This window comes from Wyeomyia smithii, chromosome 1 (assembly GCF_029784165.1).
Source record: "Wyeomyia smithii strain HCP4-BCI-WySm-NY-G18 chromosome 1, ASM2978416v1, whole genome shotgun sequence".
NCBI lineage: Eukaryota > Metazoa > Arthropoda > Insecta > Diptera > Culicidae > Wyeomyia > Wyeomyia smithii.
The window spans coordinates 91,131,895-91,148,472 of NC_073694.1; positions in this window are offsets into that span (position 1 = coordinate 91,131,895).

The window sequence follows — 16,578 nt, forward strand, 5'->3', positions numbered from 1 at the left end:
TCTCCGAAGGTATCACAACACCGCGGGAGATAAGTTCAAAATCGACCTCATCGGGATGCAAATGTCGACACGCATTTGCAGATACGCTGCGTTGAATTCCTCAACGGACAGTGCTCTGTCGGCCATGTTAAGGAATAAATGTGTAATCCACAAATTCAAAATCGGGAGAGGAATTGAAACTTTGTAATTGTAGGGTATGGTATGATTACGGTAGGATTACGTTCACTTTTTTTTCATTTATTTTAGGAATTTCGCCGCGAATGTTAACCTAAGTCGGTAATAGTCTCAAGAAACTTCGTTGCAAGAACAAAGTCACGCCGAATAAGCAAGAAGTCGTTCTGCAAAACAATAAAATGAAGCCTAACACCGACCTAGAATATGAGAAAAAACAACAATATACGAGAAAAAAAAACGCGACTATTGCGGAAAAAGTCCTCGCCACTGTGTTTATTCCACCCAAAACTAACTTTTGGTGGAAGTACTCCACGCTCGGAAGGCAAAATATTCCTTCAGAATATTTTTCCGAAAAAATTCTATTTCAGTTGGGCGCCAATTGTAAGTTTTCGCTTACCACCCCAGCTTTTACGGGGCCGATTTACCCGGCGGGCGGCGTAGCATTGGGGTACTTTCCCAAAAAGGGGTTAAATTGGGTGGAATTTAAACAAAATAAATAAAGTACAAATGAATAAATAAATAACAGAAATAAAATAAATAATAAAACAGAACAGAAAACCTAGCACTAACCTACTCTTCCGTCCTCCTCGCCGACTCGTTGCAATGGCAGGTTTGTGGACTGAAGCCGTTGGCCGTGAACTATTTTGGCGGCTCGCTGCTGGCTTGGCGATCTAGCACTCTGTAGCGGCTTTTTCCGCACTGACGGGGTGTATTTCACGGTGGCGGAAGAGGCACGCGCACTGTTTGGGCTTTCTCAACACGATTTCACTACCGGTTTTTATTTTAACGGCACTACTCCGCTTTTCCGCTCGCACAAGTACTTTCCGGCCATTCTGTGCCGAACACGCATCAGTATCGGATGTGTTTGGTGATCGCTCCGATAGAATATAAAACAAAAGACGCGCGAGCAAGTGTTGGCATTGTTTGCCTGGTCGAGTGAAGGTTCAAGGTCGCCCGCCTTTGTGCAACTGTTTCGCATCGTGGCTGTTTGCTGGTGCGTAAGCCGATTTGGCTGCTAAGTGATTTGTGCTACAGCAGTGGACGAGAATCTCAACACAAAGGAGGAAAAAGAAGAAGCCAACAGTTGACAGCGAGTTGTGTCGCTGTGCTGAGTGATCACACACCCGGCTCGCTGCTGGTGGCTGTTTGGAGCTGCTGTATTGGTGCTGCTGGCTGTAACGGCTGCAGCTTCGACCGTTCGGACAACCAACCCTGCTGAAAGGAGAAGTAAAGAGGTACATGTTCTGTCGGCGCTAGTGCGCTAGATTTAGCGCAATGGATGTAGATCCCTCGCCTCCCGTGCCACCATACCCAAACCCCTCCGACCCTGTCCCTCCTGCCAACCCTTCCTCTGTTAATTCTCCAGTCCCCCCTCGCCCCAGGCTTTACCCGGAGGGATCTCAGGGCAGCTTTACTGTTTTCTTTCGGCCAAAAGCAGGACCGAAATGGAAACCGTTATACATCCTGCAGATTTCGAAAGACCTGACGGAGGGGTACAAGGCCGTGACCGAAATCTCTAAGGTCAGACCCAACAAGCTCCGTGTCGTGGTCAGCGAACTGGAACAGGCTAACGCTATCGCTCGCTCCGAGCTTTTCTCACGCGAGTATCGCGTTTATATTCCCGCACGAGACGTGGAGATCGACGGTGTCATAACCGATTCGAGTCTGTCGGTCGAGTGTATCTTGGCAAGCGGTTTTGGCTGCTTCAAAAATGCTTTGTGTCACGACGTAAAAGTAAAGATCATAGATTGCAAACAATTGCGGTCTGTGTCTCTTGTCAACGGCACAAAAGTGTACAATCCGTTAGACTCGTTTCGTGTTACGTTTGCCGGATCTGCTCTCCCTAGCCACGTCTCGATCGATCGGGTTCGTCTGCCTGTGCGATTGTATGTACCCCGTGTTATGAATTGCACCAATTGCAAGCAGCTAGGCCACACAGCCGCCTACTGCTGCAATAAGGCACGATGTAGCAAGTGTGGAGAAACTCATGCGGACGATTCTTGCAGTGTAAATGCTGAAAAATGTATTCACTGCGGGGAAAATCAGCATGAGCTCTCCACATGCCCGGTGTACATGCAGCGCAGAGATAAAATCAAGCGGTCACTTAAGGAGCGTTCAAAGCGATATTACGCTGAGATGCTGAAGAAGACCGTGACCACTTCTACCATAACATCGAACCCCTTTGATCTGTTGTCCTCTGATGAAACCGATTCTGACGATTCACCAGCGGGAACAACTTATGCCAATCCTGGGACGTCTAGAAAGAGGAAAAATATTTCCTCTCCTAAGCTTCTTCGAAAAGGTCCTAAGATTTCCCAAAGTGAAATGAAAGTTACAAACAAACCAAACAGTGCTGCGGAAAAACCGAAGCAAACTCCTCCTGGGCTTGCAAATTTAAAGTCCCAGAAGGAGTTCCCAGCACTGCCAGGAACATCTAAAACCCCAGTTGTTCCTTTTGCACTCCCAGTTGATGAAACAAACTCTGGATTAGTGAAATTTTCTGACATTGTGGACTGGATTTTTGAAACTTTCAATGTACCCGATCCAATTAAAATTTTTCTTACAGCATTCCTCCCAATAGTTAGATCATTTTTGAAGCAGTTGACTGCCCAATGGCCCCTCCTTGCAGCGATTGTATCCTTCGATGCCTAATTCATCTGCGTATACGAAGGATTCTATCTCTGTCTTACAGTGGAATTGTAGAAGTATTTTACCAAAAATGGATTCATTTAAAGTTTTAATAAATAGAAACAAATGCGATGCATTTTCCCTTTGTGAAACTTGGCTTACTTCAAATATTGATCTTAACTTCCATGATTTTAATATTATTCGCCTTGATCGAGACACCCCATATGGAGGAGTACTTTTAGGGATTAAAAAGTGCTCTTCTTTCTATCGTATTAACCTCCCCTCGATTCCAGGCATCGAAGTTGTCGCATGTCAAATGACAATACAAGGTATAGAGCTTTGTATTACCTCAATATATATTCCTCCCAGAGCACAGATTGGGCAACGGTTGTTCTTTGATTTAATTGAACTTCTTCCCTCGCCACGTTTGATTTTGGGAGACTTCTACTCTCATGGTGTGGCTTGGGGTTTCCCTTACAATGATAACCGCTCCTCTTTAATCTATAACCTTTGCGATGACTTCGACATGACTATTTTGAACAACGGTGAAATGACACGTATCCCGAAACCTCCAGCGCGCCCAAACGCTTTGGATCTATCCTTATGTTCGACGTCGCTACGGTTGGATTGCACATGGAAGGTAATCCTCGATCCTCACGGTAGCGACCATCTGCCTATTCTTATTTCAATTACTAACGGTTCAACTCGCATGCGACCAATTGACATTCCGTATGACCTCACACGGAATGTCGATTGGAAGTTATACGAGGAAATGATTTCAAAAGCGGTCGAGTCGATTCAACATCACCCACCACTTGAAGAATACAACCTCCTCGCGGGCTTAATCCTCGACGCCGCGTTGCAAGCCCAAACGAAGAAATATCCCAGCGTAACGATCAAAGAGCGGCCTCCAACTCCGTGGTGGGACAAAGATTGCTCCGATGTCTACACGCAAAGATCCGAGGCGTTTTTGGCCTTCCAGAAGGGAGGTATACCCGACGACTATATACGGTATTCGGAGCTTAATACCAAGCTTGAAAGCCTGGCTGAAGCAAAGTAACGCGGATATTGGCGTCGGTTCGTGAACGAGACGTCGAGGGAGACATCGATGAGCACTCTTTGGAACACAGCCCAAAGAATGCGGAATCGCGTAACGGTCAACGAAAGCGAGGAGTCTTCAAGTCGGTGGATAATTGATTTTGCCAGGAAAGTATGTCCGGACTCTGTTCCTGCGCAAAACTTTGTTCGCGATACGTCTCCGGGTCACGACGCGATAGAATCACCTTTTACGATGGCAGAATTTTCAGTTGCCCTCCTGTCTTGTAACAATAACGCACCTGGGTTAGATAGAATCAAATTCAACTTGTTGAAGAATCTACCCGGCAATGCCAAGAGGCGCTTGTTGAACTTGTTCAATAAGTTCCTGGAGCAAAACATTGTACCGCAGGATTGGAGGCAAGTGAAGGTGATCGCCATCCAAAAACCAGGGAAACCAGCTTCTGATCACAACTCTTATAGGCCGATTGCAATGCTATCCTGTATCCGGAAATTGATGGAAAAAATGATACTCCGTCGTTTAGACCACTGGGTCGAATCAAATGGTCTACTATCAGATACTCAATTTGGCTTCCGCCGTGCCAAAGGGACGAATGATTGTCTTGCGTTGCTTTCAACAGATATTCAGCTGGCGTATGCTCGCAAAGAACAAATGGCGTCTGCGTTCTTGGACATTAAGGGGGCTTTTGATTCCGTTACATTCTTTCGGGTAAACTTCACCGACAAGGATTTTCTCCAATTTTGAACAATTTTTTGCACAATTTGCTGTCCGAAAAGCACATGCATTTTACGCACGGCGATTTGGCAACTTTTCGCATTAGCTACATGGGTCTTCCCCAGGGCTCATGTTTAAGCCCCCTTCTTTACAACTTTTATGTAAATGACATCGACGAATGTCTGGCAAATTCATGCACGATAAGACAACTTGCAGACGACAGTGTTATCTCTGTTACAGGAGCCAAAGCTGCCGATTTGCAAGGACCATTGCAAGATACCTTGGACAATTTGTCTGCTTGGGCTTTACAGCTAGGTATCGAATTCTCTCCGGAGAAGACTGAGATAGTAGTTTTTTCTAGGAAGCATGAACCTGCTCAGCTTCAAACACAATTAATGGGTAAAACGATTTCTCAGGTTTTGGTACACAAATATCTTGGTGTCTGGTTCGACTCTAAAGGCACCTGGGGTTGTCACGTTAGGTATCTGATGAAAAAATGTCAACAAAGAGTGAATTTTCTTCGTACAATAACCGGACAATGGTGGGGAGCCCACCCAGGAGACCTTATAAGGCTTTACCAAACAACGATATTGTCTGTCATTGAGTACGGGTGTTTCTGCTTCCGCTCCGCAGCAAACACACATTTGATCAAACTGGAGCGAATACAATATCGTTGTTTGCGTATCGCCTTGGGTTGCATGCAGTCGACCCATACGATGAGTTTGGAGGTCTTAGCTGGAGTACTACCATTGAAAAACCGCTTCTGGAGCCTGTCTTCTCGCATTCTTATCAAATGTGAGGTCTTGAACCGTCCTGTGATTGAAAATTTTGAAAGGTTAATCGAACTTAATTCTCAAACCCGTTTTATGACATTGTATTTCAATCACATGTCCCAAAATATTAACCCTTCTTCGAATATTCCAAATCGTGTCGACTTATCAAATACTTCTGATTCTACTGTGTTTTTCGATACATCCATGATAGAAGAAACTCGTGAAATCCCGGATCATTTACGCGTGCAGCAGATCCCCAAATTTTTTTCCAATAAATATCGAAACATCAACTGCGACAATATGTTCTACACTGGCGGATCACTTCTTGATGGGTCCACTGGCTTCGGTATTTTCAATAACAATTTAACCGTCTCCCATAAGCTTGATAATCCTGCTTCTGTTTACGTCGCAGAATTGGCTGCAATTCAGTACACCCTAGGGATTATCGAAAAAATGCCCACGGACCATTATTTCATCTTTACGGACAGTCTCAGTTCCAGTGAGGCTCTCCGATCGATGAAAGATGTTAAGCACTCTCCGTATTTCCTGGGGAAAATACGGGAACATCTGAGTGCTTTATCCGAAAAATCGTATCAGATTACCTTAGCGTGGGTCCCTTCTCACTGCTCGATACCGGGCAATGAGAAAGCGGACTCTTTGGCTAAGGTGGGCGCAACAAACGGTGGAATTTTTGAAAGACCAATTGCCTTTAATGAATTTTTCTCATTTGTACGTCAGAATACGATCATCAGTTGGCAAAATGCTTGGACCAGAGGGGAACTGGGAAGGTGGTTACATTCCATAATCCCCAAGGTGTCGACGAACCCGTGGTTCAAGGGGTTGGATGTAGGTCGGGATTTCATTTGCGTGATGTCCCGGCTTATGTCCAATCACTATAGATTTGACGCGCATCTCCGTCGTGTTGGGCTCGGGGAAAGTGGTATCTGTGCCTGTGGTGAAGGTTATCACGACATAGAGCACGTTGTTTGGTCATGCCCTGTACACCGTGACGCCAGGTCTAAATTAATAGCTTCCCTGCAGGCCGAAGGTAGGCAGTCGGCTGTTCCTGTTCGTGATGTCTTGGCGAGCCGTGACCTATCCTACATGTCCCTTGTATACGTTTTCCTGAAATTCATCCACGCCCCAGTTTAGTCCTACTTTCGCCTGCATCCAGCCTAACGACAAGAACACGTTAAGACCCCGGATCCGGAAACAGCAATCAGACCCGCACGATACTCTCAAGGCCCGAGGGAGACAACCCAATATGCCAGTCCGTAATATCTTGGCCCAGCAGCGGAACATGTGCTTACCTATGGTAATGAAAGCCATCATACAGTAAACCAGTGCTTTCAATGCAAAATATTCTAGCTTTAAGTTAGATTTAGTTTCAGCTCGTAGTCGGCAGCGAGGATAAAAAACTTGCTTTTTGTTATTAAGATACTTTAGAAAGTAAGCTACCAGATATAATTGGCGCCGTTAAACATTAAATTGTATTTGTGCCGTGTCAAATAAATTATAGATGAACAAAAAAAAAGTACTTTCCGGCGGACAAAACAACGCGTCTTTCTCTCTTCGCGGTTCACTGCGATCTCCTGCTTCATGTTCACCACAACAAACACACACAAAACATTGGCATCCTGCCACCGCGGTCGACCGTTTTACCGTTTATGTTGTCGCCTTTTTTGCAGCGGGAGGAGCAACGGGCCTTACTTTCATTGCACACGCGATACAATAGGGAACGATAATTTACCATCTAACATCTAATACTTCTAACATAAAAATTTAAATAAAAATTAACACAAAAACTACGAATTAAAATTAAATTAACAACATGCAGCGGCGAGTATGTTGCTTGTCACTACAACCAAAATCAAAACAAAAACAACTCCTACACACAACTGACAAGCAACGTATATTTACACACTCGGCGTTTTTTACACAAATTTGGGTTAATTGCAACCTCGAGGGTTGCAGATTATGCTATAAATTTCCTCGATGCCAACGCTCAATCCGTAGTTAGATGTACTTTTGCACCCGTTTTACAATCACGAGAAAAAAATTCAACCATTCTTTTGTTTTTCTTCTTGATGTTATCGTCAATGGTTTACCCATGCCACCGAGTCGTCGCGACGACCTGGAGAACTTGAATAAGAGTATCTTAAATAAAACGAAGAGGGAAATGCAAAGATTATAGTAATCAATTTCAGATAAATACCTACCAATTTTTATATTGTTTTGACTTCATATTTTACATTTATCGTCACACGCAAAAGCTCAAGCTTTAATCATTCAATGTGTTCTTTCAATTCGCACAGAATTTGCTCTGACTTCGCACAACCAATGCGTGATACACATAACGCAAAAGTTGTACAAGGAAAACAGACAGACAGAGATCAAAATCAGAATAGGTATCCTATACACAAAAATCGTAATGTCTTGGTAAACTTCGGCTTCGGGCGAACGATCAGTTTCGAGGCGCTCGAAAAACCGTTCTTTACTTTCGCGAGCCGGTGCGTATCTCCCATCATGCACGGCTCGTGCATCCCTAATCATGTGCATCCAGGTGCATCCTATCATGCACGGCTCGTGCATCCCTAAAAATCGTCAGCAACCGAAACAGCCAATAGCGAGCCTTGTTGCCGCGGAAGTTATTGACGCTGGTGCCAGTAACGCAGAACCGAATGCATGTGAATGAAACCAGAGTCATAATTAAATGCAAAATGTTTTGGACTAATCTCATGTTTTTGTTCATTGTTAATGATTGAATGATGTTTTCAAATGTTCTGATTCATGAAAGTGAATCGATCAGACAATAATTTCTTCAATGGAGTCAGTACCCAACTTATCAGTATTGATTGCTGGTTGCACTGTTTTAACGATGCCAACCTTCTGAACATCGGCTGATGCTTTATAAGTGTAGTGGTTTGGAGCTGCGCAGTACATTCAAAATACGCTAGAGCATCAAATGCGTTATGCCAAACGCACATGCGTTGTACTGGTTCCAATTTTAATCAGTAAATGCGCTAATTTCGCTCATAAATGATCTGGTTACGCACACTCCAACTTTTGCGTGCATGTATCATTTACATTTGCGCTCGACAACATGCATCCGACGATCTTTGTTCAGAAAACCTCCGGAATCAATTCGCTACTGTGTTTTCATAGGTCGCCATAGGCTTGTCTTGTTAGGCAAAAATGATTCTAGAAGGCTTTCTGTCTGGCTTGACGCGCCCAGCCAGTAAATCCATAAAAAAATAAAAGAAACTTTTTTTAGGCAACAAAATTTTTTACGGAGTTTATTTTCTAGGCATTTGATTCCCTACAACTCATTTCTCTTTACAACCAACGTTTTCTGAGCTTCAGTGTTCTGAATAAAACCTACTCCAAAACGCATACGCCTTCTTAGAAAATAACTCATGAGTCTAAAAAATCTCTCCATCTGTGTGCTGAGTTTCATTCAAGTCAAAAATGGTCAATATTAGAACATAGGTCATTTCGCGCGTTTTTTCTCAAATGAATTTTTCTTTCAGATCTGCACCTAAATATCGCACAGGTTCAAAAAAACGCTCCACAATTTAGTGGTATCGCTGTTGAAGGAAATGACTTCAAAAACATAAAACTGGATGACTTCAAAGGAAAATATTTGGTTTTGTTTTTCTATCCATTAAATTTGTAAGTAAAGCAACATATTATTTTATGGAAAAATAGTTAACCACTTGTTATGATCAAAGTTTAGTTTTTGTTTTGAATTTTCGAAATTTCACACAAGCAAGGTAACCTCACAGAGAACATATAATTAAATTTGAAAATCGTGTGTAAAAATTTGGATCAAAATGCGTTAATATACTAACGACATCTGGCTTGTGGTGCCCAGTTGCACTGCATAAATATTTCCGTACCGTTATTTTATTTATATCAGTGCTTGGATTGCCAGTGCGCGAGCGCCACATAGCGAGAGCATTGCCACTTACTGTTAAATGACGGTTTCAACTTTTTACACATCATTTGAAAACAAGATGAACGTCTGTTCTCTGTGGTAACTTCACGAAACTCGAAACATCTTCACATAGAGTAATATCGAGCTATATTCTTTTTTTATTGGGTTTCAGCTTTTCTTTTTTTTAACAGTACATCAAATTAGAGTTTTTTGAATCCTATCTGAAGAAAATAGTTTAGAATCTGCTTTATTTTTTAGCACATTTGTCTGCCCTACCGAGATTATTGCATTTAGTGATCGCATACAGGAATTCCGTGCATTAAACACAGAAATAGTCGGTGTGTCCGTGGATTCACATTTCTCTCATCTAGCCTGGATTAATACCGCGCGTAGGAACGGTGGGCTTGGAAAGCTAGAATATCCTCTTCTATCGGATATAACGAAAAAAATCTCTGCTGACTATGGAGTGTTATTAGATGAAGGAATATCTCTAAGGGGCTTATTCATAGTGGATTCAAGCGGAATAATTCGTCAAATAACAATTAATGATTTACCAGTTGGAAGATCCGTTGATGAAACCTTGCGAATAATAAAAGCTTTTCAATTTGTTGAAAAACACGGCGAAGTTTGTCCGGCAAATTGGGATCCCGCTGCTAACTCGGATACCATCAAACCAGATCCGAAAGGGTCAATGGAATATTTTAACAAACATTCATAGTTTTATACATAAGAGATAGTAACGGAATTACATAAAAATAAAAATCTTGCGTTCGATATTATGCATCCCGGTACCATTTTCCATCAAATTTTGGATAATATTTATTTTTTTATACAGCGTCTCCGATCCGAAAACAAGTAATGTTTCCGTCTTCATTTCAACAACGTTCCGGACTATTTACGAGTTAACTTGCAAATCAAACGGTACGATAAAAATAGAAACTGAAAAACCTGCCTGACATTTCAACCCATATATTTTCTGTTTTTTTATAAGAGTGGCGACACTGTCAAAATTGGAACAAAAATTATCTGTCAGTGTCATTCTAATCGAGCAAACAACCTATAGACTAAGGAGAGATTTGTAAAGTACAAATAAAACACGTCTGTCTTAAGTAACGGTTAGGAACCATTCAAATATTACATAACGCGGAATTCGGCAATTTTCAATACCCACCCACCCCCATGTAACGCAATTTTACATGTTTGCCACATGCAATATAACGCTCCGCTGAATACCCCCCCACCCCCTAGAGCGTTATGTATTATTTGAATGATCCCTTAACAGTGGAATGAACATTTATTCAAAATTTCTGTTATCAAAACCCTCGGATTACCCACGATTGCTGTGATCTTCAACACTCCTCCCTAATCCGAGACACCTACTAATTCGCAAAAGCGATGTTGCTTCTGGACGGCTAAGGGCTTTATAAAACCATCAGCCGGCTGCTCGGTAGTTGGTACGTAAAACAACTGCACCACTTCTTGCTGTAGGCTATCATGCACAAAATGGTAGTGAATACTCACATGCTTTGTGCGAGGATTGTATGATCCATTCGTCGCGATACTGATTGCAGATTGGTTGTCACAGTTGAGAGGTACAGGACGATGTTCCTGGAATATCTGCGACCGCAAGTTGTTCCACCACATAGCTTCTTGAATCGTACGGGACAGGGCCATATATTCAGCTTCACAGGAGGATCTCCTCCCCAATCGGCATCGCTGTAGCCAACTAGCTCAGTGGATCCTTGTTTGAAGTACCCCAACTTCTTTGTCGATGCTCCCTTCAAATAGCAAATTATTTTCTTTATGGCTTCCCAATGTTGGCGACCTGGACTGGAACTGAACTGACTAACAGACGAGTCACCTGAGCCACGAAAGACAGACATCCGACGGCCTCCTTGAAAGGAATTTTCTTCATATCCTCGACTTCTTTCTGATTCTTTGGCCCCATTGATTTATCTAACCGTACATTTGGTTCTGCGGGAGTTGATACAGGGTGTGCTTTGGTCATACCAAAACGTTCAATAATTTCTTCGATGTAAGCTTGTTGATCTAGCTAGAGCTTTCCTTAAGTTTACTTTCATTAATCATCCAGTACAAGCAACGATGAACGAACCAGACCAAGCTTCTGGAGAACACTATCCAACTGCGCATTCCATATTCTGCTTGATTGCTTCAAGCCATAGAGTGTTTTTTTCAATCGGCACACCTTCCCATTCCGTTGGTCGATACCCTGCGGCTGCAGCATGTAGATCTCCTCATCTTTCAGCTCTCCTTGTAGAAATGCCGTTACGGCATCCATCTGGTCGATTTCCAGATCGTATTGGACTGCCAGTGCCATGAGGTAACGAACCGTTGCATAGCGCACCACAGGAGAGTAATCGACACCTCATCGTAATCGAGACCTGGCCTCTGCGAGCATCCTTTCACGACGAGACGAGCTTTGTATCGTTGAATGATCTCATCAGGACCCCGCTTCGTTTTGAGCACCCATTTGTTCCGAATAGCTTTTCTTCCTTCTGGTAGATCTGTCAGGACCCACGTGTTCTTCTCGCTCAGTGATACCAACTCATCGTTCATTGCTGGAATACAATAATTCCTATCAGGTCTTTGCAGAACTTCTTCGTAAGTTTTTGGATCGTCCATCGCAAGATCTCCGTTGGTTGGATCACTGGGGGGAAAAGAATCACCAGAATATGCCCCATAGCCGATAAAACCTATATAAATGCGTGGATAACAGCGCTCCCGACCGCTGCGCCTTGGTTCTTGTTGCAAATCAACTGACCTCTCGAATTGCGGAGGAAGCGCATTGTCGACTGCATCTGCAACTTCATCGTCGTTACATAGCGTGTCGTCTGCGCTCTGGTTTTCATCATCTGAGATTACGTCAACTGTTGCATTTTGCTGATTTTCATTGGTCATATCGGCAATGCTTGGTACTAGCAATTCTTCTAACTGAAGCTCCATAAACTCCACCGGTTGTACATTTTGGTCACACGTTGCTTTTGCATTCATTGCACCTTCATCAAGGACAACTACATCTCGACTGGTTTCAAACTCACCTCTCTCTGGATCATAGAGACGGTAACCTTGTTCTCACAATAGCCGACAAAGATAGCCTTTCTTGCCTTAGAGTCAAACTTTTTTCTCTTTATTTTCGGTACTTGCTTCATTACCTGTGATCCAAATATCTTGAGATGCTGCAGATTTGGCTTGTTTCTCGACCATGCTTTCTCTGGCGTTTTGTTTCCCAACCATCGTGTCGGACTGTGATTGACCAGATAGGCAGCAGTCGAAATTGTTTCCGCCCAAAATTGCTTACCAAGCCTCGCGTCGTTGAGCATGCACCGTGCTTTCTCCACCAATGTTCGGTTCATACGTTCCGCAACACCATTTTGCTCGGGTGTATACGAACACGTGGTTTGATGCCGGATACCTTCAAACTCTAGTAGCTCGTCGAATCCTCTGTTGACGTACTCCCGTTATCAGTACGTAAAATTATCAATTTCTTTCCGCTTTGCCTTCAGCTTTAGCCTTGCACTTTCGGAATGCTTCCAGGACCTGGTTTTTCCGCTCGAGGAAGTACACGTCTACCTTCTTGCTGGCATCATCCACGAACGTAACGAAGTAACGACTTCCTCCAAACGATGGCACCTCTACAGGGCCGCACAGATCGGAGTGCACCAGCTCAAGCAGTTCCTTTGCTCTTGAATCACTGGAAGGAAATGAAAATCGTGTCTGCATACTGATAAGACACGACTCGCAATTAGCGAGGGCTTCATTCTTGAAGTCGAATCCGTTTGCTACTTCCTTGAGCTTTTTTAAGCTTTCAATATTCAAATGGCCGAGACGTCTGTGCCATAAATCAATGTTGCTGACCAGAAACGATTTTTCCGGCCGGTTGACACGACACGAGACCTCCTTCTTCTACTCCGGTGATGACAAGCCCACCAGTTTCATCCCAGATTTCCAATTTTTCAAATTTCAAATTTGCCGTGAACACCACCTCGTTTCCATGTTTACAAATAGTGCTAACAGATAGTAGGTTGGTTGCCAGGTCCGGAATTTTTAACACATTAGCAACATCAACACTTCCTTCCAAAGTTTCTATCTAAACCGTTCCTTTCGCAACGGCTTTCATGTAACTGTTATGTGCTGTTCCGACCTCATGATCCATGGCAACCGTATTAATAAAATTTTGATTTGCCCGCGCCATGTGAATAGTGGCGCCGGTATCGAGATACCACTCGTCGGTCCTTACGTTTCCTATAGCAAAGATACTGCAAAACCTTTTCGACTTACTAGCCTTCATCGTTGACTTCTTGGCATTGGGACACTTGGGCTGCAAAATGCCTCGGTTTTTCACAATTGTAGCACAGTTTCTCACCTTTTCCGACGTTCTTTTGTTCAATGAGCTTCTTGCGGCTTACCTTGCGGTACAAAGCACCTTCTGTGCTGCTGCTGACAGGAGCCCGATCAAATTTTACATCCTGTAGAATTTTTGCCTTTATCGCGTCCGCCGTCAAGACCGTTCTAGAAGCTTCGAGATCCATGATCATAGGCTCATACTGTTCAAGAAGGCCCATCAGCAAAATTGCCGCAAGCCAGGAGTCATCCACCTTGAACCCAACAGATGCGAGCTTGTGGCTCGTGGTCATAAGTTCTTCTACATACGCCTCAACACTAGAACAGTTGATCAGCAGAACCGACGTGAACTTCCGAAGCAATCCGATTTTCCTGGTCAATCCGCTGTCCTGGAAAGCAGATGCCAGCTTCTTCCAAGCTTCCTTAGCGTTTGCTGCATTTTGCACTAGGCTGTTGTTGTAGCTCTCCAGACTTAAGCAAATCGTGGCCAGAGCCTGTAACTTTACACCCTCGGGAACGCTTTCGTCATCACCATCAACTCCCGACCAACTTCCTTCGCGGATTAAAATCATCCGCTTCGCAAAAGACCACGTCGAATAATTCTCCCTTCCTTTCAGCTTCTCAATTGCCGGCAGTGCCACGGAACTTTTGCTAACTCGAACACTTCCAGCTTCAGTGCCTCTTCCGTTGGCATCTCCACCTGCAGTCGGTTGCGCGAGATTTGAATTTCCGCCCGTAAACATTTTTGCTTCAATTTGAAATTCAATATCTTGATAGTTTCCGTGTCTGGGCCTTCATTACGCTGGGCCCATAACCACTTGTAGAGTACAAATACAACACGTCTGTCTTAAGTAACGGTTAACAGTGGAATGAACATTTATTCAAAATTTATGTAATCAAAACCCTCGGATTACCCAGGATTGCTGTGATCAAGCTTAGGAGAATGACTGGAGAGCGACACTATACTGACGACTTGTCTCTCTTTTCACTCTAACAGTCTCATGCATGAGCTGTTAATGAGAGCTCACAAACAGCTACAGCTTTCACAAGGCAAAGAAACTGTCTTGTGTTGCGTACGACAGCTCATTCTTGCGCATGTATTTTGTTCTTTCGGACATAACAGCCTAGTTTGCTCATTTTGAGGATGTCCGGTTGCTGTTGACAGTCTGCTGATCGGCTGTCATCGACTCTCATTTTTTTCCTTTCTCCTTTTTCACAGGCCGGTGGCATATTGAATACAAAGCAAACCGTTCATCAAATATACGAGATGCTTATATCATCTCAATAACAGGAATTCGTAACTTTGTTTAAAGAACAAACTTTTGATTTACAAACAAATGTTTAGACCAACAATGCTTTATGCAGTACCGATCTGGTCAAGTTGCTGTTCAACAAGGAAGAAAACGCTCCAAAGAATTCAGAATAAAATTCTGAAAATGATTTTGAAGCTTCCTCCTTGGTTTGGTACACTCGAATTACATAGACTTACTGGTGTTGAACCATTAGAAGCTATGTCGAATAAAATTTTAACAATTTTCGACAAAAATCGTTGCAATCCTCAATTGCTACGATAAGCTCTCTTCATAATCAATAAGTTAGCAATTAAGTTAGTTGTAAGTTTACTTCCCCTTTTCTGACAAGTAGGTTTAAATCCCCAGAATGATAAGTCCTAATTACGAAAGCAAACAAATCCTAACAATTAAAATTACAAATTTCTAACAGTGTTGAGAAGTCACCATTTGTGATTGGACACACATACTCATTATTTACTAATATTTATCATAAATACCTAAGCTACTAACAAACCCCCCCCCCATAAAAATGAAACTTGCAGTTGTTAAAAATTGAAAATCAAGTTTTTGTGGAAGATGCATTTCTTTGACATTTCTTATCAAACAAAAAATAATATACATACCCCTAAGACACTCTCTTGTCAAAAAACGTTTAACGGATTCAACGACTAGACAATTTCTCTCGTCAAGATTTAACCAAAGAAAAAATTCTTTCGAAATAAGTTCGTTTCTTTCCGGAGTCAAGATAAAAATATTGAACAATCTGCTACTTTTTTGAATATCCGGCATCATTCAGAAAAATCAGGACAAATGCTAAAATATGAAAAATAAATCAGGACGCTCCAAATGGGTCTCAAAATCAGGACATGTCCTGCTAAATCAGGACGGATGGTATCCCTAGTTAAATGCGAAATCTACTTTATATCAAAACAAATTAGAATGAGGAATACGCCCTTTTTGTTGTTTACATTAGTAAAAGGCGAAACTTGACTTCGTCTTGATGAATGGGCGGAATCAAAGTTGTCAACAAAATAAACATTAAAAGCAAAGGGCGTATTCCATTACAATAACGTAAACACGGCGTATAGTAAAGGGCGATACTGTCGAGCAGATGAAAACAAGGCGCATAGTTAAGGGCGATACTGTCGAGCAAATCAAAATAAGGCGCATAGTAAAGGACGATACTTTTGAGCAGATCTAAATAAGGCGCAAAGTAAAGGGCGATACTTTCGAGCAGATCGAAAATGTTGCATAGTAAGGGGCGAAACTATAATTTCTCGAATATACAATGTAAAGCGACTGAAATTCAAGGTTTAGGTTTACCATTTACAAAGCCAGAACAATTTTGCATTTATTAGAGTATTTGGATGACAAATATATTGTTCCACCGTTATTTGGGATTTGAATTTGTAATTGCAGGCCTAGTAGCGAGTCACTTTTTAGTGACTTTGTCACTATTTTGAGCCTAGTCACTAAAAAGTCACTATTTACGCTAAAAAGTCACTAAAATCACTATTTTACGACAAAATGGTCACTAAAGTGACTTCTTTAGCTTTAAATGAATAAATTAACTATTGTTGTATTGCAACATACTTTAGAAAGCTTGCTTCTCATTTACAGAATATTTGGACAGTTTGGTTT